This window comes from Mizuhopecten yessoensis, unplaced genomic scaffold, assembly GCF_002113885.1.
Source record: "Mizuhopecten yessoensis strain PY_sf001 unplaced genomic scaffold, ASM211388v2 scaffold6767, whole genome shotgun sequence".
Classification (NCBI taxonomy): domain Eukaryota; kingdom Metazoa; phylum Mollusca; class Bivalvia; order Pectinida; family Pectinidae; genus Mizuhopecten; species Mizuhopecten yessoensis.
In genome coordinates, this window is record NW_018406714.1 from 90,958 (window position 1) to 101,260 (window position 10,303).

At 35.2% G+C, this 10,303-nt stretch overlaps 2 pseudogenes; one reads left to right on the forward strand and one right to left on the reverse strand.

Annotated features, from left to right (window-relative positions):
* LOC110452611 overlaps window positions 1–2,474 on the forward strand; it is a 27,280-nt pseudogene extending 24,806 nt beyond the window's left edge.
* Window positions 2,475–3,141: 667 nt separating this feature from the next.
* On the reverse strand, window positions 3,142–8,588 carry LOC110452612 (annotated as a pseudogene).
* Window positions 8,589–10,303: the final 1,715 nt, after the last annotated feature.

Here is a 10,303-nt window from a genome sequence, read left to right on the forward strand (position 1 = left end):
ATTTGGCTGCCATGGCCGCTATTTTGCTACTAAGTTCTAATAGGCCGATCTCACTTAAAATTGGTCTAGGAATGATCAGCTCATGGTCCTGACAAAGTTAAGTTAACATTATACTATTTTTTACTCAAATTGGTACATATTTCAACAACAAAAATAAATACTGTAGACTCAGGTGACCGTTTAGGCCCATGGGCCTCTTGTTTAATTTCCCCATATATGTTATGCCACCTTCATGAGAGGATGAGCAGTTCAATTTAACCATCGTCCGTAGTCTGTTGTCGCCCTAAAAAAACTTTGTTATTGCTATTTCTCAGAAAGAACATCATGTGTGTGGCCCCTCGTTCACTTTTGAGACTGTAAACAAAACAGGCCGACAGGTGGCCGTTTTGGATTAATAAAGATAAATCGTTTTCTTGCTATTTTTCGGAAATTGATGGATATCTGTCAGCTTTGCGGGTTCCCTTTGTGTTAAAAAGTAAAGGAAAAAAGTGAAAAGATCAATTTATTTAGAATTAATGAAGATTATACACATTGGGGTTCCCTGCGGCATATAACATTTTGACTGATTGTAAGCTATGGCCTAAAGCTTGAATCGTTGGTTTTTAAAGGAACAGTTTAATGAGACTATTTATTTATCTAAACTTTTGCAGCTACCTTCTAGTCTTAAACTAAACCAATTTCATTTTGGGACTAACTGAACACTAAGACATCCGACATATCGTCATCAGACGTTCCGGAAAACGAATTTATGTTGACAAGTTTTTTGGGATATGCTGAATGGATCTTTGACAATTTTAACATAAAAAGTAGCAGTGCTTCCTTAGGCTTATCAGTTAAAATTGTGTTATCATTATAATAAAATACATTTATGGTAAAGGCGTCTTATTCATCAATTGTCTAAGGGTAAAGAGAAGCCTTGAAATGAAAATATGTCGGAGAGCTAATGAGATCTTACGATGGAAGGCACGAAGGTCCGTCAAGAACCTCTTGTTATCTATTTTTGTGATAAATATGACTTTCCATTTTTCCTTAAGGTACATTTGACTACAAGTTGAGCGTCAATCAAACTGAAATAGAGGCTATAAAACAGCTGTGCCAAGTCCCTTTCTCCCTGGGGTGTCGGGAAGATGTGTACAGGATGCTATCCACCCAGATGTGTGAAATGAACATCCGCCATCCTTCAACCGTCGAGGAAGCATTACATTTGTACGAAAATTTGGTAGGAAATGTTTAAGAACAGAGACGCATGCAGTGTGAATCATTGAATAAAAATGGAAACTATTTTGCTGTTAATTGGTGTTTATTGCCTCATGCAAAGACTTTAAATCAATCAATTTAGCTTTGATCATAATTCAAAATATAATCGAGTGCAGTACTATGACATTCCTTGTAGTACATTTACTAACATTAAAAAAGGGCTTAACGACTTCGCCTAAATTGTACAGAAATTTACATCATTTACACCAATAATAACCCTTTTTGTCTCTCTTAAACTCGTTTAACAAGTTAACAGAATTTTTGTTATCAATAAGATTTAAATATTTCTTGTATATAGTACATTCAAAAATAGTAATGTAATATCAGTCCGTTTCATGCTAAAGTGACAGTGATAAACATCAATATTATTTAATATATGGAATATATAATTATTTACCGTAAATAATCATCATCAATGAATAGAGAAATAAATTACGATCGAATTTGCCACTTTGTCATTAAAGTGAAGCAAATGTTAAAGAAATCGGTCTTGTAAAACTGAATGATACATGTACAAGTCTCTAAAACGAATACTAAAGACAAAGAAACACATGGATAATGTTCTCTGAGACCATTAAATAAAATTGTCACCACAGAGCAAATATACGTTGATTAGAAAGATGCTTGCCAAGACATCGGATAAAAACTTAAAGTGAATTAAAAAATGCAGCATGAATTGAAGTTATGAAAATCATGACTTTTAAATGGATTTGTCAAAAACGTTATAGGAGCTCATGGAAAAAAAGGAAGTTATTGAAGAAGAGTGAATCATCGGACTATGAAATACAATGATAGATCGGGCGTATAAAAAGACAGCATATCGACCAATGTAGTAAAATACAATCGACAGAGTAAAATATAACCAGTAAAATAAAACAATAACATTAATAACCAAATTTAAATGAAACTTTGACTATCTTTTTAAAAGGTTATTTCTAACGGATAAGTAGAGATTTTCAAAAGTGTTAAAACATGTAATAAAACCACCTTTTAAACAAGCATAATGTGTATTGCCTAAGCAATAAATGTCCCCTACCGACTCCAAAAGCTATAATTAGTAATGAAGATGGAAGTCTTTGGTGGTTTGCTTAAAAAGACAAAAATGTACAATTACATTGTACATGAAGATCATTAGTAACACTTGGTCAAAAACGGAGAAAGCACTGTGTCAATTGAACTTGTTCTGTAATCCTTTTCTTCAGGAAACCCTGGAGTAAAGTTTTTGTTTATAGGGTCAAATCTCAAATCAATGTCTGACGACATAGGTTTTCAGGACAAAGACAGTATCAGATGGTACATTATAAGTTCCAATGGTCATACTTAGTTGAAAATCAGTGATTAAAAGTCGAAACTTATTTACACTTCAACTGCAAATTGTAATTACACAGGCACTATCAAATCTCGTGTTATCATCTAAAGGCATAAAAAAACCCTCAAAACATAAGGTTAGACGAGCAGACAAACGAGCATAGTTCCCACCTTTCCCCTACAAAGGGGACTTATAAAACTACGAAAATGTATGTTATTCTCTAGCCATAGAATTATGCATGGACTGAAAGGTGTCCACTATAATGCCATTTCAATTAGCGCAAGTTCTGTATTTATTTTTAAAAATCGTTCTTACTACGCCCGTGGCACTTGAATACTTAACAGGGTTTTTATTGTCAAAGAAAAATATAAAATATGAAAACTGCCATATGAAAAACATAATTCGTAATTAAAAGGGTTGAGAAATACCTGATTTCAAAAACAAAATCAGTTAAGATGAGCAATCATATCCAAATATTATAATCTAATCTGTTTTAAAGAATTCTATATTACATAAGCAAAATCTGGAACAAACTCAGTGAAAAAGTATCAACGGGTGATCTCATACTTCTAAGTTTAAACCAGGTGAAATCCACCACCCCACTGAATAGCCTTCACCATGTCTTCGCAGAAAACGTCTGGGTCAGAGTAACCTCTCCAAATGCACAATATCAGGCCACATGTATGTGCAGTTGGAAGTTGTTTCGAGCATCCGAAGGTTACTTCTAGCTTGTTTGGGAAGCCCAGCGGAGGTACCGACGATGCTCCAGTCCAAAAAGCAAGTACTTCTTCTAACGTCACGCCAGTGGTTCCCCCTTTATCAAAAATATAACACATTCATTCATTTTCCCATGAGTAACGACATTTTAATAACAAATATGCGGGAATAAAGCAAGATAATACTACCTTTAACATTCTAGATTAAAATTAGATTTCACAAGACAATACAGCAAATGACAGAACTTTTATTTATTTTTTAAGTGTAACAGGTTTCTTTGTTTTTTCTCCTTTTTTATCTTTATTGTTTTACATGTGATATTTTTATGAACTCGAAGACAAACATTAGTTGACATAAAGCACAATTTTGTTCCAAGTTATTCGAAAGTATTAGGCCTAATGGAGATGATATGTAGTTGTGCTCACAAACGAGAGATCTGTAGAATCAAATAGCATGAAGGAATGAATGAACTGTGCCTTCTTTCAATATTCAATTTTTGTCGAAGAATTCATTTAGTTTTTGTCAAAATCTTTATTTGATTGTTGGTAAACTTTATCATCATGGCAAGTTAAATTCACATTCTTTAACTTGGTTTCTCGATTTTTTTTCTGTTTGTATTATATATATACTGTATTATCATTATCGTTATCATCATCTTGGCATTCTTTACTCGTGACAATATCATCAGATTCTGCAAACGAAGGTGAAACAAAGAACTGATGCCTTTGTGATTAATAGACTTTATCAAAGACGCAAAAAATTATCTTACCTTCAGAATCGGCTAAAAATGCCTCGAGACAGTAAATAGCATCATTCTCCATTGTTCTGTAATTTGATCCTTCAGGACTGAAGTCGATCTTATACAGTGATCTCAATGTTGGGAACGTGAGTTTGCTATGCTGGTACGTGAAAAGGTCTTTGAATTCATCGGGTGCCAACAGAATGGTGTTGAAGAAGCACCCAACTTTATTTAATCCCTCTTGATATTGCACTATTTCTGAGTGTACACTAAAAAGATAATTGCAAATTAGTTAACATCAGCTTCTCAAAATCTGTTTTGCCAAAAAAAAAGCTTTCTTCCAACAAAGGGTTTCAAGACGCCCGTGGACAAAACGTTAAAAAGAGGAAGAACATTTGTTTATCCTAGTTTGTCTTTTAACAAACTCGAGAGTTATATGGTGTTTAACGTTCCTTCAAAATTTCATCTTAAGTCAAAATGGTCGTTTTCATCTATTTTTAACTCGCACTCACACTGTCTTTCATAAGATTCGGGTTGATGGTATATGCTGGTATGTGTTATCTCGTCATCATGATCTCATTGAGAAATATTCTGTTTTCTTGTGCGATATATATAAAGTGTATGACGTTTCTATCTTGTCCTCAATTTAAGAATGTGATATAACCTATTTTACAGTTGGTGTTATAATACTTTATCAAGGTCTCCTTGTAAACCCTTCTTTTGTTCACATGTGGTCCTTTTTTCATCGATATTGAGTTTTGAATTATGATTTAGTTCGAACATTGATATTGTTTGTTTAACACCAATTACAAATAAATTGCTTCATAAATATATAACACGCAATGTACACTTGGCATAGCTTATGAACAGACAGACTGATTTACAGAAAAAGTGATTCCAATACATCCCTCACATGCATCCTATTCCCCATCACAAACAAGCAGAAATACTCGGTACTGACAATCGACACTGTCAACTCACCGATAGTAAATTTCGTTCTTCACAAGAACTTGAAAAAGTTCGCTCTTTTTTTCAATGTGTTGGTAGCTAATGCTAAACAGCCCTTGGTCTGCACACCATTCGCTGCAGTCATCCAATGCTTGTGTATATTCTTGTTGTGTAAGTGCTTGTTGTATCTAAGAAATAAAATAAATGTGAAAGAGGTATCAGCGAACATTCTTCAACTACAGCTAAAAAGGAAACTGAAATACCAATCAGTACGTTCCTGCATTTACACACAAAAAATAGGCCAGCAAATAATAAAAGGCGTTAATTTGTGTTGCTGTATAAGGATTCAATACTAAGTTTAAAGCTATGAAATTGATAAAAGAAGGCGTTTGCCCTGAATTTGAACTTTCTTGCAAATTTTAACATTATAGATAAAACCTGATGAAAATGATTAAAAAAGAAACAAATAAAAAAAGTGCCAAATTGGTAAGCGTCGAATTAAGATTACCGCTATAGCATGGACAGCAGGCTAATGCTATGTCGAGCCTAGGTGAAATGCCATTTTGTGTTTAGTTCCTTCATGTGTATATATATCAATTTTTGATAAATGCTTATGAATACTTACAAAGCATAAATAACTTTCGAATGCTGGTTTCTGGTGATCGAAAACAAAAATAAAAAATAAAATCATTTAAGCAGAACGTACGAAAACAACCAAAATAAAGTCAAACAACTACCTTTAGAAGCCTTTCCCTGACATCAAGATCAATCACACAGTTTTCAATGGCGGGGAGATTGTTTGGCTCTCTGTTCGTGAGGAAATGGTAAAGTGCCATGTTAAACACGGGAAATCCTTGTCCACCATGCAGAATAGAGAAACTTGCCAATCTGCCTGCCATTTCGTATGTTTTATACGAGAGCTTCCTGAGATCGTGACAAAAAAAAATGCCCATCTGTAGATCCCTGCTGAATTTCGTTCTCCATGTCTTTCATCAGCAAGCTATCGGATACAAGACATAGAATGTACATTCAACTTTTGTGTCAGATTATTTCTTATAGGAACTGGTACATATACTAATATTTACATTTGGTGTGGCAAAGCCCTTCTATATTACTACTAAAGTACCGCCAATAACAGCTTCATCTTATGAGACTATAACTGAAGTTGGTCTTTGCACCTCCGAGCGACTTAACAGTGTCGCTACCGAACTTATCGGTATCTTCTGCTTTGATCCCTAACACCAGCTGCCTATCTCAAGTGTCTGTGAGATCAACAAACAATTTAACGCCTGGATTTTTCACCAATTCAACCTTCTCCGGTTGCACGATCAACATCAACAACAAGCCGGACCGCAAATATAACTCTGACCTGATTACTGCGGGCTTCCGTTGAGTGCGTGCGCCGGATATAGGTCGGAATAAAATCGGAAAAATGTTTTACGACACTTGATTAGTTACTTACAAAATGTCACTTGTTACTTTTTATGAATCGAGAATATGATAAATATATAAATCAAAATCAAATGAATTATTAACGACAGTTGCGGAGTCTTTTCAATTTTGTATGGAAAATAGCGTATGACGTCTGCTGTTATATTTGTGCCGTTCTAGATACTGACCTGACCTGACGGTAGTAAGCGGGAAATTTGAAATTTGGAAAAAACATAATTTATTTTTTGCGAATTCTCATTATGGAAATATTAATATAAGCAATAGACTGCATAGATGTGGCAGACCAACTGGTATAACTGCCACATGTGTCACAGACAAACTTAACATGGTGCGCGTTACTGGTCATAACCCTCAAGACTACGGGGAGGGAAAGGAACACATATATGTATGTGGATTTGTTTACCCATTAATATCACAAAATGAACAAAAATATAGTTTTGGTTTTATGTTGTTTAACGTCCTATCAGCAGATATTGTCATTTAAGGAGGGACAAAAATATGAAACGTTCGAACGTTCCTTTTAATAAAATAGATCATAATATGGATATGGGCCGATAATAACCAGAACGAAGCGTTAAGGTTGTTCAATTTAACTCAATCACCAGCTGACATGTTATGGAATTCCGTGTCTTGGACAACTGTCAGTAGTTTTAATATATTGTTAAATATGTTTTCATGTATTTGTATCCACATTTCAGTGTGATACAATTATCGTTCTAAGCATTGCACTAGCAATAAATTATTATGCATTAAACATGGTCGAGCATAATAGAATTGATATGGTGCGTAAATGAGGCTCCATATGTCAGAATATAGATGTAACAGCTTTATCATCCGGAATTGTTACACTGTTTTACAGATGGAAATGTTCTCAAAACTCTTTTTCTTTATCGAGGTCAGGAGAAAATGCTGTTCCCCACTTTGCAGACAAAACGGACATCTCAATCCTCTGCATAGAAATTTGATACATCTGTACATCTATATGATCTTAGGGGCATTCTAAGTATGTTTAAAGTATACAAGTGACTATAGTTTTGAAGTGTTTCCTTTCAAAGTGTTGTTAGTCTAAGGTGTTACCGGAGAAATTCACGCTTAGGACCCCCGAGGTCGTCTCCAACTTCGCCACGAAAGGTTATCTTAATTGGACGGCAACAGTTCCAGTCTTCTCTTGATACGATCCTCATGATCGACTTAAGAATATTAGCCCGATGTATCAACATAAGGACGGGCTCGTCCGTAGTGAGAGTTTGTTTTATCCACCAAGACAAAAGACCTTTCAAAGATAAGTCCGATCTGAAAAAAATATTTACATGGGTATATAAATCGATAGGCAAATATAATGTGGGCCCCATTTTCGAGAAATACCTATTGATGACCACATCAAAGATTGTACGAAAGACACACAAGTGAATATTACCTTTCAATACAAATTACAAATTTAGATTAGACACAGTAGAGTCAAATAATGAATTGAACTGCATCATACAGCTGTTTCGTCCTTAATCTATGAATCATCATGTCATTCTCAGGAATTTGGAAAAACAAAATCAACCATACATATTGTGTAAAGAACAATGATGGAAAATAATGAATAAGATCCCAAAGAGAATTTTGTTTTAGCTTCGAATATGTCACGATGGCTGACATTCTGCCATACTGTTCTTTAATTCTTGTAAAACACATCTGGACTTGGTAACTGAAACACAGAAAATTACAAAAATGGATTTCAAAGTTATGCCATCTGATGAATACTTACGGTCCAACTACACTGCCATCGTCATTATCAACATCACAGGAAGGTTCTGGTACTGTGGCGGGAGCAGCAGGCGGAGGTTCCGATGTATGAGTCGATTCCGGAGGAACCACCTCCGAGATTGTATGTGGTGATGGCATGGATTCATCCTCATCTGAGACTTGTAAAACTGGCCGTGATCTCCGTAATCTCAGTTGATTCTATTGAAATAAATCGAACTATTCCAGGGTATTTGTGGCAAATATTCACTTATCTCTTGTGTTCATTAAGCGGAAAAGTTTCTTTTTCTGTAGATACCAATAAGCTTACATTACCAACCTGTCTCAACTTGAGTTTTTTCTTGTGAAAACAATTTTTGTCATAATGTAATAATTACCATGGCTTTAGTATGCATACTAAATGCCTACATCCATCGTTGCATCACCTTAACAAAGGATTTCAAATAATCCCGACTACCATTCTCACAGTGTTTTGGTATTACATCAACAATACAAAGATATACTCATTTTACTTAATAAAGTACATGTATGGACTCTTACCACACGACGAAATGAAATCCTCGTCCTCCTCGGCATTTGCCTGAATAGGAGTTAAAATGAGATTAAAATTTTATCATTCTATTAGCCAATGAAAAGCAACGAACCGAAGCCGTCGGGTGTTTTTGTTATGAAATAATAAAAACGTATTTATTAGTAAGTATGTAATAAATGGATATATTCACTGGATAACAGGGTAGTTGTGTAATAAATATGTATTTATTTGTACAATTTTAACTCTAATGACGAAAAATAAGATTTGACATATGATTATGCGACTCTCGTCAACCTGTTCATGAAAACTTCCGTGTCGTCAAATCGATTTAACCATTTGTTACATTGTAAACTTTGAATGAATACTTTAATGGGTACAGTTTCAGGGAGCAACATTAACATGCATGCAATTGCACATGAAACATGGTAAGGAATGCAGAAGGCAGGGTACGATATATACAGTGTACAAGGTAGGGTAGACAGGGTACGAGATATACCGTGTCCAAGGTACGGTAGACAGGGGACGATATATACAGTGTCCAAGGCACGGTAGACAGGGTACGATATATACAGTGTCCAAGGTACGGAGGACAGGGTACAGATCACTGAAAACACTAAAAAGTCTATTTGGTCCATTCGTACGAGTTGTAATATTTGGTTACTTTTTCAAATTCACACCGATCCGACGACAAGGCCGGGTCCATATTACACTTTATAGATCAACTGTTGTAATATTAAATTCCAAAATATATACTTTGCCAACTCCTAGTGAAGAAATTGTTATTGAACATGTTATAGCTTTAGAATGGCAGGGTGCATATGGATATATACACTTCTTCTTTTCTTCCATAATCTAATATGGTGGTTATTATCTATGGTTTGCGCATGTGTAACAGGAAGGCGACAAGACGACAAAGCGACAAGACGACAAGTCGACAACACGACAACAAGACATTTTACCGCGACAAAACGAGATTCTGTACGCGCTAATTAGCGTGTTCAAAATGTCGTGTTGGCGTGTTGCCGCCTTGTCGCCTTGTCGTGTTGTCGCCTTGTCGCGGTTTGAAAACACAACAAGACGACATTTTGTCTATTAAATCTCGAGTTGTCGCAGCTTGTGACAAGACGACAAGACGACAACACGAGATGGCCGTAATCAGCCACCATACTTATATGACATAGGCCTTCCCACTGTTATTGCACTTATTGGAGACAATATACACAAATATTTGATAATATCCATGAATGGTTTATATATTATGAACGGCATAGTGCGATGTTTTCTCTATCAAACATGTACATCACAAGATATTTTATCAGCCCTATCGAAACATGACGCGGTGTGTTCAAGACAGGGATTGAAAGACATGTTTGTTACAAACTTGTTACACATTTAATCAATTTAGTAACGCAGTGTTTCTAATAAAGGTTTATCTAAGATAACTTTGCTATATTATTGGAGTTATTTTGTACCAGAGTGGAACCCACTTATTATGATGTCGTTTATTATAATTTGTTCCCCATATGCCGATTTTATCCTTAAAGTAACTAAATATAAGCACAAAAATCGTTTATCATGATATGGTCCAAGGTTGGAC